The sequence below is a fragment of the Saimiri boliviensis genome, chromosome 1 (genome assembly GCF_048565385.1).
Source record: "Saimiri boliviensis isolate mSaiBol1 chromosome 1, mSaiBol1.pri, whole genome shotgun sequence".
NCBI classification, from domain to species: Eukaryota; Metazoa; Chordata; class Mammalia; order Primates; family Cebidae; genus Saimiri; species Saimiri boliviensis.
Genome location: NC_133449.1, coordinates 142,280,735 through 142,293,107, shown reverse-complemented (window position 1 = coordinate 142,293,107; position 12,373 = coordinate 142,280,735). Strand labels below are relative to the sequence as shown.

At 41.4% G+C, this 12,373-nt stretch overlaps 1 long non-coding RNA gene across 4 annotated transcripts in view; it reads right to left on the bottom strand.

Moving 5' to 3' along the window:
- LOC141585605 (uncharacterized) overlaps nt 1-12,373 on the bottom strand; it is a 210,093-nt gene that overhangs the window by 191,970 nt on the left and 5,750 nt on the right. The window lies entirely within an intron of this gene.

The following is a 12,373-nucleotide window of genomic DNA, read 5'->3' as shown; positions in this document are numbered from 1 at the left end:
AAGCTACCAATGACCTTCACAGAACTGGAAAAAAACACCTTAAACTTCACCTGGAACCAAAAGAGAGCCTGAATAGACAAGTCAATTCTAAGCAAAAGGAACAAAGTGGGAGGCATCACACTACAAGACTTCAAACTATACTACAAGGCTACAGTAATCAAAACAGCATGGTACTGGTACCAAAACAGAGATATAGATCAATGGAACAGAACAGAGGCCTCGGAGGCAACATAACACATCTATAACCACCCGATCTTTGACAAACCTGACAAAAACAAGCAATGGGGAAAGGAGCTCCTGTTTAATAAATGGTTTTGGGATAACTGGGTAGCCATGTGCAGAAAGCAGAAACTGGACCCCTTCCTGACACCTTACACTAAAATTAACTCCAGATGGATTAAAGACTTTTGTAAACATAAGACCTTATACCATAAAAACCCTAGAAGAAAATCTAGGCAAAACCCTTCAGGACATAGGCGTAGGCAAGGACTTCACAATCAAAACACCAAAAGCACTGGCAACAAAAGCCAAAAGAGACAAATGGGACCTAATCAAACTCCACAGCTTCTGTACAGCAAAAGAAACAGTCATTAGAGTGAATCAGCAACCAACAGAATGGGAAAAAGTTTTTGCAGTTGACCCATCTGACAAATGGCTGATATCCAGAATCTACAAAGAACTAAAACAGATTTACAAGAAAAAAATAAACAAGCCCATTCAAAAGTGGGTGATGGATATGAACAGACACTTTACAAAAGAAGACACACATGAGGCCAACAAACATATGAAAAAATGTTCATCATCACTGGTTATTAAAGAAATGCAAATCAAAACTACATTGAGATACCACCTCACACCAATTAGAATGGCTATCATCAAAAAATCTGGAGACAACAGATGCTAGAGTATGTGGAGAAACAGGAACACTTTTACACTGTTGGTGGGAGTGTAAATTAGTTCAACCATTGCGGAAGACAGTGTGGCGATTCCTCAAGGACCTAGAAACAGAAATTCCATTTGACTCAGCAATCTCATTACTAGGTATATACCCAAAGGATTATAAATCTTTCTTCTATAAGGACACATGCACACGAATGTTCACTGCAGCACTGTTCACAATAGCAAAGACCTGGAACCAATCCAAATGCCCATAAATGATAGACTGGACAGGGAAAATGTGGCACATATACACCATGGAATATTATGCAGCCATCAAAAATGATGAATTCGTATCCTTTGTAGGGACATGGATGAACCTGGAAACCATCATTCTCAGCAAACTGACACAAGAACAGAAAATCAAATACCGCATGTTCTCACTCATAGGTGGGTGTTGAACAACGAGAACACATGGACACAGGGAGGGGAAAATCACACACTGGGGTCTGTTGCGGGGAAATAGGGGAGGGACAGCAGGGGGTGGGGAGTTGGGGAGAGATAGCATGGGGAGAAATGTCAGATATAGGTGATAGGGAGGAAGGCAGCAAATCACACTGCCCTGTGTGTACCTATGCAACAGTCTTGCATTTTCTTCACATGTACCCCAAAACTTAAAATGCAATTTAAAAAAAAAATATATATATATACACAAAAATTAACTGGCTGTGGTGGCAGGCACCTGTAATCCCAGCTACCCAGGAGGCTGAGGCAAGAGAATCACTTGAACATGGGAGGTAGAGGTTGCAGTGAGTCAAGATCACACCATTGCACTCCAGCCTGGTGGACAAGAGTGAGACTGAGTCTTTAAAAAAATTATATTAAATTAAATACCAGGAAATAAAACTATGATTTTTTTTTAAATAGAGATGAGGTCTCCTCTATTTCCCAGGCTGGTCTTGATCTCCTGTGCTCAAGTGATTCTCCCAGCTTGGCCTCCCAAAGTGCTAGGATTACAGGCATGAGCCACCATGCCCAGAGAAAAGTCCTATTATAACCTATTATAATCTTTATAACCTATTATAAAAGATAATGATGATGATAATCCTACACTATAATGACAACCACGTCTAACATCTGTTAGGTTCTTACTATGGTCCAGCAATGTGCTAAGTTCTTCGTATCACAGGATAGACTTGTTTGGCCTGCCCAGCACTCATTCCCCCTTTTGGTGACAGCACCCCCTTTGTCCTTCCCTATCTTAGGTGACCCTGGTGAGCTAACCCATGAAAGTTTCCCCATTCCCAAGCTGATCCCGAACTAGACAGAGAATTCCATTCTCCTATGCACAGTGGTTAGTTCAGGGATGGCCACTGGGAAATAAATATAAAATCCTAAGCCTCTGAACTGACTGAATGAACCACTTCTCTTGGCCAAGGGGACCCCAGAGAAAAACCTTAAAAATTGAGCCACTCATGATGAGACAGGAGTTTAGACACCCCTCATTAGACCAACTACCTCATTAACTGCCATTAAACTGTCTTTCCTAAGGGTTAAACAGCAACCAGTCATTTCAAATGACTTCCTCCATGGATTTCACTGAACTCCTCATTTTCGCAGTTCCAACACAATTAACCTGCATCCCCCTTCCTGATAAGAGGCCACCAACCATGGACTATTTCTGGCAGGACACAGGATGGCCCTGGGTCCCCCATTTCACTTTTTGACATAGAAAGCCTAATTTTAACGCATTCAGATGTTAAGTCTCAGATGGGGACAGTGGCTTATGCCCATAAATGCAGCACTTTGGGAAGCTGAGGCAGAAAGAGTGCTTGAGCCCAGAAGTTTGAGGCTAGCCTGAGTAACACAGTGAAACCCCATTTCAAAACATAAAATGAAAGAAATAAATATTAAGTCTCTACCCAAAGTGTACATGGGACATACATAATGCACGTTTGCTTACTATACATGCATGCATCCTCCCCTTTGTGAATATTCATAGCTCCTCCTAAAACCTGTTGAATATATATATTTAGCCAACCCATTTGGCATAAATTCGTTCCACCCTTCCCTCCCTCAAAGTGTCTGCTTTGGTTTCTGCTAGAGGCTACGCTTCCCAGCCGGCAGTATAAGCCAGCTGCAGGTTGCAACCCTTTATAAGAAATCAAGTTCTCCTTTCCAAATTTACAGATCTTGTGATTTTTAAGTTGATAACCAGGGTCCTGCAAAGCCAATCAAGTTTCTTAAATAAAGATTTAGAGTTCAAGGTATACTTTCCTTTAAAGATGTAAACCTGGGATTGTCTAGCCATCTGTTTCCCAGTCACTAGCAGAAAATTGGTGTGAAAATGAAGCCAAAACACCAAAGGATACTGAAAGGTGGAGACAGAAACTTCATTTGAAATCCTGGAACCATTAGGGCCCTTTGAATTGCCTGTAATATGAGATAATAAATTGTGCTTCAGCAGGTTAAAGTAGGATTCCACCACTAGCAATCAAGAGTGATCCAGAATACAGGTATATTAGTACACTTACTGTTTGTATTATTGTTCCTTTTTATAGATGAGGAAACTAAGGATGTTAAAATGTACAATTCTGTCTGCTTGTAGAAGTTGCACAATGTTCTACTGCCCTGCTAATAGGATAACCTAACTTCAGTGATTTCCACTAAAAACCAATACTAGTAATAACAAACCACAGTAAAAACCGAAAAACACAGAACAGCAAAAAAGTGAAATATACTCTACTCATTGTCACTACTCAAAGACAACCACTGTTAACAATTTGGTGTCTTTCCTTCCAGGCTTTTTTCTGATGCATTGCTCTAGTAATACATTATATTAACAGTTGAGTATTCACAGAGTACTTTTTAAAAACTATATTAGGCCATTCTTATCTTGCTATGAAGAAATACCTGAGAGGACAATTTATATTAAAAGAGTTTTAATTGGCTCACAGTTCTGCAGGCTGCACAGAAGGCATGGTGCCAGCATCTGATCTAGGGAGGCCTCAGAAAGGTTTTACTCACATCAGAAGCCAAAGCAGGAGTAGGCACTCATAAGGCAAAAGCAAGAGCAAGAGAGAGAGTGGGGCCAGGGAGGTGCCACACACTTTTAAATGACCAGATCTCATGAGAACTCACTCACTATCACAAAGACTGCACCAGCCTTGAGGACTCCATCCCCATTTACAAAGAAAAGAGGTTTAATTGGCTCATGGTTTTGCAGACTATACAGGAAGCATGATGGTGGCATCTGCTCAACTTCTTGGGAGGCCTCAGGAAGCTTACAATCATGGCAGAAATCAAAGGGAGAGCTGGCACCTCATGTCACCAGGAGCAAGAGGAAGACAGAGGGGAGGGAGGTGCCACACACTTCAAACAATCAGATCTCATGAGAACTCTATCATGAGAATAGCACCCCAGGGGGAATTCTGCCCCCATGACCCAATCGTCTCCCACAAGGCCCCACTTCCAACACTGAAGACTACAATATGACATGAGAACTGGGCAGGGACACAGAGCCATCCATATCACAGTTCAACATGAGATTTTGGTGGGGACAAATATCCAAACTATATCAAACTGGTACTTCACATTTCTTACATGTATTAGGATTCCCGTATCACTATACAATATGTAGCCCAAAAAAAGCCCCATCTTTAAGGAGGTTAAACTGAAGAAGACAAATTGAGGGTCAGGTGTGCAGTCATTGAGCTTGCTCAGAAGTACAAAAACATTTAAAACATTCAGAACCAACTGAAAGGTCAGCACCATGTACACAAGACCTCTTAGCAATACAAATGTTCACTTACCTACATTCCTGGAAAGAATCAAAAGTAAATTATAATAACTATAAAATTATTAGAAGTTTTTAAAACACGCCTTTGAAAGTTTCATTCATTCAACAAGCATTTATGACTGAGAGCTCTTAGATGCCTAGCACTGGCCTGTCTTGAAATACAAAATGAGTAGCGCAAAACCCCCACCCTCCAGGGCCCCTCATTGTACCACGGCAGCCTGAGAACAAACAGGGACTAGATAGCACAGTAAGTACAAGAAGAACCCATGTGCAAAATGCTTGAGTCTAACTGTCCCGGGGACAAGGTCTTCACAAAGGCTCCTGAGCTGAGACTAAAGGATGAGTGAGGGGTTCTTCAAGCAGACAACAAGGGAAAGACACTACAGGCTGAGAGAAAACCTGTGCAAAAGGACCAGAGCAGGAGCAAGTGGACAGAGCAGCGGGACTGTCCCCGTGGCTGGCATTTAGGTGGCAGGTAACAAAGCTAAAAGAACACTCAGGAGCCAGAAAGTGACAAGCCTCTTAAGCCATTTGCAGGAACAGATGCTTACTGACCAATTATATTTCTGTGGAAAAGGAGTGGAATCTCCAGAATGACATCCACATGCCTGACTAGGTCCCTTCGATAGTGGGGGTATCTGTTAAGCTCAGGAATACAGAAGAAGGAACAAGTCTGGAAGGGAAAATGGCAAGTTCAACTCTGTAATGGTCAACTTGGTGCTTATGGGACACAGAAATCTGGATGGGGAGATCCTGTAGGCAGAAGCATATCCAGATTGGAATTCAGGAAAGCATTTTAGGCTTAAGATATTTTAATAGAGGCCAAGGTAGGAGGGTCGCTTGAGCCCAGAAGTTCAAGATCAGCTTGGGCAACATAGCGAGACTCTGTCTCTAAAAAAATTTAAAAAAAAAAATTAGCCAGGCATGGTGGCACACGCCTGTTGTCTCAGCTACTCAGAAGGCTAAGGTGGGAGGATTGCTTGAGCCCAGGAGGTTAAGGGTGCAGTAAACTATGATCACACCACTGCACTCCAGTGTGGGTGAAACAGCAATACCCTGTATCAAAACAACAACAACAACAAAGATAATGAACTGACTATTATCATCCAAATTGGGCACAACCACAGAAAACACATAAAAGACTCTTAGCAACTCAGGGTGGCTTGCCTAAGTTTTCTACAGAAATTAAGAGTTCTCTCCTGGGTGTGGTGGCTCATGCCTGTAATCCCAACACTTTGGGAGGCCAAGGCAGGTGGATCACCTGAGGTCAGGAGTTCAAGACCAGCGTGGCCAACATGGTAAAACCTATCTCTACAAAAATACAAAAATTAGCTGGGCATGATGGCAGGTGCCTGTAATCTCAGCTACTCAGGAGGCTAAGGCAGGAGAATCACTTGAACCCAAGAGGTAGATGTTGCAGTGAGCCAAGATTGAGTCGTTGCATTCCAGCCTAGGAGACTGAGCGAGACAGTGTCTCAAAAAAAAAAAGAAAAGAAAAGAAAAGAAAAGAAATTAGAGTTCTGTTCCTCTGACCCAAGGTATACTACACTTAAGTTTCCACATACGGCATTCAGTATTTATGCATTTATGAGTGAGTAAAGAAAGTGTAGTGGCTGGGCACAGTGACTCATGCCTGTAATCTTAGTACTGTGGGAGGCCAAGGAAGGTGGATCACCTGAGGTCAGGACTTCAAGACCAGCCCGGCCAACATGGTGAAATCAAAAATACAAAAATTAGCCAGGCATAGTACCGAGCACCTGTAATCTCAGCTATGTGGGAGGCTGAGGCAGGAAAATCGCTTGAACCCGGGAGGTGGAGGTTGCAGGGAGCCAAGATCATGCCACTGCACTCCAGCCTGGGTGACAGAGCAAGACTCCATCTCAAAAAAATAAATAAATAAAGTGCAGAGTTTGGGAATACAGTACCTACCAACACAGGACACAACCTGAACTCATAGTTAACCTGACATTCAAATGCAGATATCAGCATGTGGAGGCTTATGAAGTTCTGCCTAATTTTTAAAAAGTTATTTTTTTCCCCATGTAATGGGAAAGACTGCTTGAGGCTGGAGTTTGAGACCAGACTGGGCAATGCAGAAAGATCCCCACCTCTACAAAAACAAAATCTAATTAAACGTCCAAGTTGGTTTAAAGCAAGCAATCTCTTTAGAAAAGTTTCCATCTCGCCCAGGCATGGTGGCTCATGCCTGTAATCCCAGCATTTTGATAGGCCAAGGCAGGAGGATAATTTAAGGTCAGGAGTTCAAAACCACATTGGCCAACATGACAAAACCCCATCTCTACTAAAAACACAAAAATTAGGGCCACACACGGTGGCTCACGCCTGTAAACCCAGTACTTTTGGAGGCTGGGGAGGCAGGCGGATCATGAGGTCAAGCAATCAAGACCAACCTGGCAAACATGATGAAACCCGTCTCTACTAAAAATGCAAAAATTAGCTGGGTGTGGTGGCATGTGCCTGAAGTCCCAGTCACTTGGGAGGCTGAGGCAGGAGAATCCCAAACCCAGGAGGCTGAAGTTGCAGTAGGCTGAGAGCACACCACTGTACTTCAGCCTGGACAAAAAAGTGAGACTCCATCTTAAAAAAAAAAAAAGAGGCGGCCGGGCGCGGTGGCTCAAGCCTGTAATCCCAGCACTTTGGGAGGCCGAGGCAGGTGGATCACGAGGTCAAGAGATGGAGACCATCCTGGTCAACATGGTGAAACTCCGTCGCTACTAAAAATACAAAAAATTAGCTGGGCATGATGGTGTGTGCCTGTAATCCAAGCTACTCAGGAGGCTGAGGCAGGAGAATTGCCTGAACCCGGGAGGTGGAGGTTGCGGTGAGCCAAGATTGCGCCATTGTATTCCAGCCTGAGTAACAGGAGCAAAACTCCGTGTCAAAAAAAAAAAAAAAGGCCAGATGCGGTGACAGGTGCCTGAAAGCCACCATCCCATGGCCTTCATTGGACTATCAATGCAATGGAATTGGCCCCAGGTAGACACAGGGCAATCTGAGATTTTCAGTCCCAAACAAAGCATGAGACAGGAACTCCTCCCTGCTTTCTGGAACCCTCATTCACCCAGCACACCTTCTACTCTGAAACATCACTCAAAGGAAGAACTAAAACACTCACATTTAACCACCTTGCTCTTCTTTCTTCACTTGCCTTGGGAAGAAAGGGAGTTGGGTTTTCTTTTACCTCCCTTACATCCTATCACCATTCTTCATGACTCTAGCTAAGACTTAGTGGTAAGCAGGGCAGTACTTAAACTATAGGAGGATCCTACGAACTGGGACCTTCAATCTAGGTTTGAAACAAGGAGAATAAAAAAATTTAGAAAATTACCTCTCAAGACAATGCCCTGGCTTGCAGAGCTATTAACTTCAATAATCCTATCTTGCACATCAGAAGCTAAGTATTTTCTCTTTCTCTCTGGCTTACTTCTTAACTCACAGACATCCCACCCACAGATGGATGCCTCCCATAAACCAGAGCAAATATTCTGTATAGGAAGGACACAAGACAGGAAGCACATTAATAATTTTCCAAAGATTACCTTCATTCTATGTATACAATAGCTTTCATTAGGACAGACAAGTGGACTATAACATAATCACAATCCAATGCACAGACACATATATGTATCTTTAAAATGCTTTTTGCCTTCATATATATTACTAATAAAAATCTTACTCTCTTATTCTGTGATGTTTTCTTGTAGGTTGTCAACCTTGATTAATAAAGCACTAGGACCTTTTATTTTCTTACTTTTATTATGAGATGATAGAAAAATCTAAAGGAATACCTTAGATATTTTTAAATGATCAACAGAGGTCTTGAGATGTATATTTAATTTGTAACAAGCAGGGAGCCATTTCTAGGCAGTCTTTGTTGAATACCCAATACCATTCTATTTAAAGTAAGGATGATAACAGCCCCTTCCCAAAACTAACCCCTCCTTGTTCCGGGACCAAAACTGCCTTTGTAAAACTAATGAAAAGCCACAAGATTAGAATTAGAGGAGGTCCTGAATTCTACTAAGACCTATGCATAGTTAGATAACATAAATACTAGTTGTAGTTTACTGTTCAGGAGTTACCTGTGGTGGTTACAAGATTTGTAACTTACCTAATTGTCCCTATAGGTAACATCACAATTGTAAAACCTAAGACTGGTATTTAAGACATTTTTCATACTTTTGCATTCTGGCCACCAACTGATTCCACACAGACCTGTGACTCATACCAAGGAACTAATTCAACCAATCCTATGACCTCCACCCAGGAATGGACTCATTGTAAGAAGACAGTTTCAACTTCCTATGATTGTATCTCAAATCAATCAGTATTCCCCATTCCCTAGCCCTCTCCTGACTATCCTTAGAAAACTCTATCCTCTGAGCTTTCAGGCTGGCTGATTTTAGTAATAACCCTCCCATCCTTCCACTTGGCTGGCCCCATGATTATTAAACTCTTTCTCTACTGCAATACTACTGTCTCAGTGATTTGGCTTTATCTGTGCAGAAGGCAAGAAGAAGCTGTCAGGCAATTACATCAGCCCCTGCCATGTTTCTGCCACCCCAAATACTTTTAAAACTCCAGAGATGTTGCACATGCAGAAATACAAGTTCAGACAGTGATCCTCTGGTATGCTTGGTTTTAGTTTTTCCCTGCTCTGGCTCCTATCTGTTCATATGTCTCCACATCCCCCAGACCTCCTGATACTGCTAGATACCACTAACTTCTATGAATTTGTCACCTGCTACCATCATGCTGAAGTACTGGTGCCACAAGGGACCAAAATTGTTAAGTGGTTAAGAAGGCTTCTCTCCATATATTTTGGTTTTTTTGATTTTTTTTTTTTTTTTTTTTTTTGGTACAGTTTTGTTCTGGCCCAGGCCAGAGTGCAGTGGCATGATCTCGGCTCACTGCAACCTCCGCCTCCCAGGTTCAAGCAATTCTCCTGCCACAGCCTCCTGAGTAGCTGGGATTAGAGGCATGTGCCACTATGCCCAGTTAATTTTTGTATTTTTAGTAGAGACAAGGTTTCACCATGTTGGCCAGGCTGGTCTCGAATTCCTGATGTCAGGTGATCCAACCACCTCAGCCTCCCAGAGTGCTGGGATTACAGGCATGAGGCACCACACCCAGCCACTCTCCACGTTTTAGATTATAATACGTTAGAGAAATAATATAAGCAGTGCTGCTACTTGTGCCCAAATGTCTCACAGAGCTTTTAGGAAACGGCTCTTTCAGTTTTCTCATAAAGCTTACCCAGCATTGCTTTCTGGACTCAGATACAAGGGGCTGAACTGAGAGCCAACTCTGAGTGGCAGATTCATACTATCCCAAGGATCACTATTTTCTCTTCAAAAACTGAGGGTGTGTTTCTGGGCCAAACCAGTGTATCTGACTCTTCTCTAAGATGAGTGCCACTGCAGGTTTCTCAGTGACTCATACAAATAAGAGTTCTAGTGGGCCTACCTTAGTTTGCCAGACATTCCCAAGGATGTCTGAACCCAAAACACATACAGCCTGGGCTAAAGGTAGTATCTGTGCTATGTATTCTTTGTTCTTCAAAATCTCTTAAGATGATAAATAAAGGCTGCAAAGTTCAAGGTACTGCTGAAATGCTTGTAAGACTGTTATTCCTTGTTCTGGACTTAGCAAAAATAAGAACTCTTTTAAGATGCTGTAGTCTGTGGAGGCTAACTCCCTAAACTGAAAGATAAAAATGATCAAAGAAGAAGAAAATGTATTATCCTTAAACTCTCATCAGATTCTCTCAGAATTCAGTCCAGAAGTCAATGAACAAAAGAAAACAGATTTCTTATACTGCCCTTCTCCATTCCTCTGAATAAATTCAGCCCCAATTAGTGACTATTATATCAGAGATGATTTTAAGTCAGTTACATTTTGAAATGAGGGGTGATAATGTGGAAAATGCCTTCTTTATGATTTTCCAGTGGTCTTCTTTATACTCTCCATGTATTTTAGTCAAAATGTATTTTAGTTTCCTTTTAGTCTCCATGTAGTTTAGTTTCCTTTGGACTCCAATTCTTAAACCTTATTTGACACATAAGAAAAATCAAAATCAATCTTTGATCATCTGATAGCCATTAATCCTTAATCACAAATTAGAAGGGAAAATCCTTCATGCTCTTTTCATAATAGATAACATGTCTACCGTGCATTGAAAAGCACCATGTAAGAGATGAAACAACAATGTCCACTTTGAATCAGACACTAAACACCAGCAAACATGCTTTCTTTACACGTCACACAATGAAAGCTGACTTAAGTCTTCTTCACCTAAAAGTTTTGTTATCTTAGGATGTAGGAGCAATCATCTGATAGTCAAATCAAAAATATTTTAAGAAATGAAGAAAACCCAAAGCAATGTTGCCAAAAGTAAAAAGAGTACATGTAATGAAAGGGATAGGATACAGAAAGAATATCAACAGCTCCCTGATTACACTGGAAGAAGGCCAAGACTCAGAGCCAGAGTCTCCCGGTCATTCTTCAAAGATGCAGAGCTAAGGGCTCTTGAGCAACTGTGGGACTCAACCACAAAATGTACAACTAATTATGCCTATAGTTAGTTATAAGATTGGGGAATTAAAATTTTAATATGAGAAGTGTTATCAAGTCGAGTAACCCTAAAACAAAGAGGCACAACAACTGGTACTATATTCTGAAATCAGGTTCTTTCAAACAAATATTTCATCTAGAAGAACACACACTGAACTGTTAGAGGTGACTATATCTGGGTGGTTGGATTATGAGAGATTTTTACTTTGTAAGTTTATTATTTCTGTACTACTTGAAGTTCTAACAATGAGTGTGCATTACTCATAATCAGAAACAGAAAACATACTTCTCTATCTTTTTGGTAAGTATATTAACATTTTCAAAAATTTTTAAAAATTATAAACCAGTAACAATTTTCATTTTTATTTATTTAAGAGACAGTCTCACTCTGTCACCCAGGCTGGAGTGCAATGGCACAATCATAGCTCATTGTAAACTCATACACCTGGGCTCAAGCAATCCTCCCACCTCAGCCTCCCAAGTAGGAGCTGGGACTACAGGTGCATGCCACCATGTCAAGGTCTTGATATGTTGTCCAGGCTCATCTCAAACTTCCAGCCTTAAGCAATCCTCCCACCTTGGCCTCAAGTGATGCCACTCAGCCGGGAAACTTTGAAGTAATTTTTTATTCATTCATTCCTTCATCTTTCACAGGTAATCAATCACCCATTTTCTGTCCATTTTTCTCCGAAATGCATCTCCCTGTTTCTTTTTCTGTTCCTTCTGCCACTCCAGGTATTTATCACCTTATACTGAACTACTTAAAATTCCTCCTAACAGGTTTCCCTAGTTCTCGTTATTAAAAAAAAAAAAAATTGTTCTTTTTTAGAGACAGAGTCTCACTATGTTGCTCAGGCTAGTCTTGAACTCCGGGGCTCAAGTGGTTCTCCCACCTCAACCTCCCAAGTAGCTGGGACTACAGGTGCATACCACCATGTCAAGTACTAGCTCTCTTCCTGTTTTGCATACTACTATCAGATTAACCTTCTAAAAATGTCATTTCTATCATATCGTATCACTTTCTGACTTACAATAAAAATCCTGTGTCCTTTATAACCTGGTCCTACCCAACCAAGATAAACTTATTTCTTACTATGCTCTTAA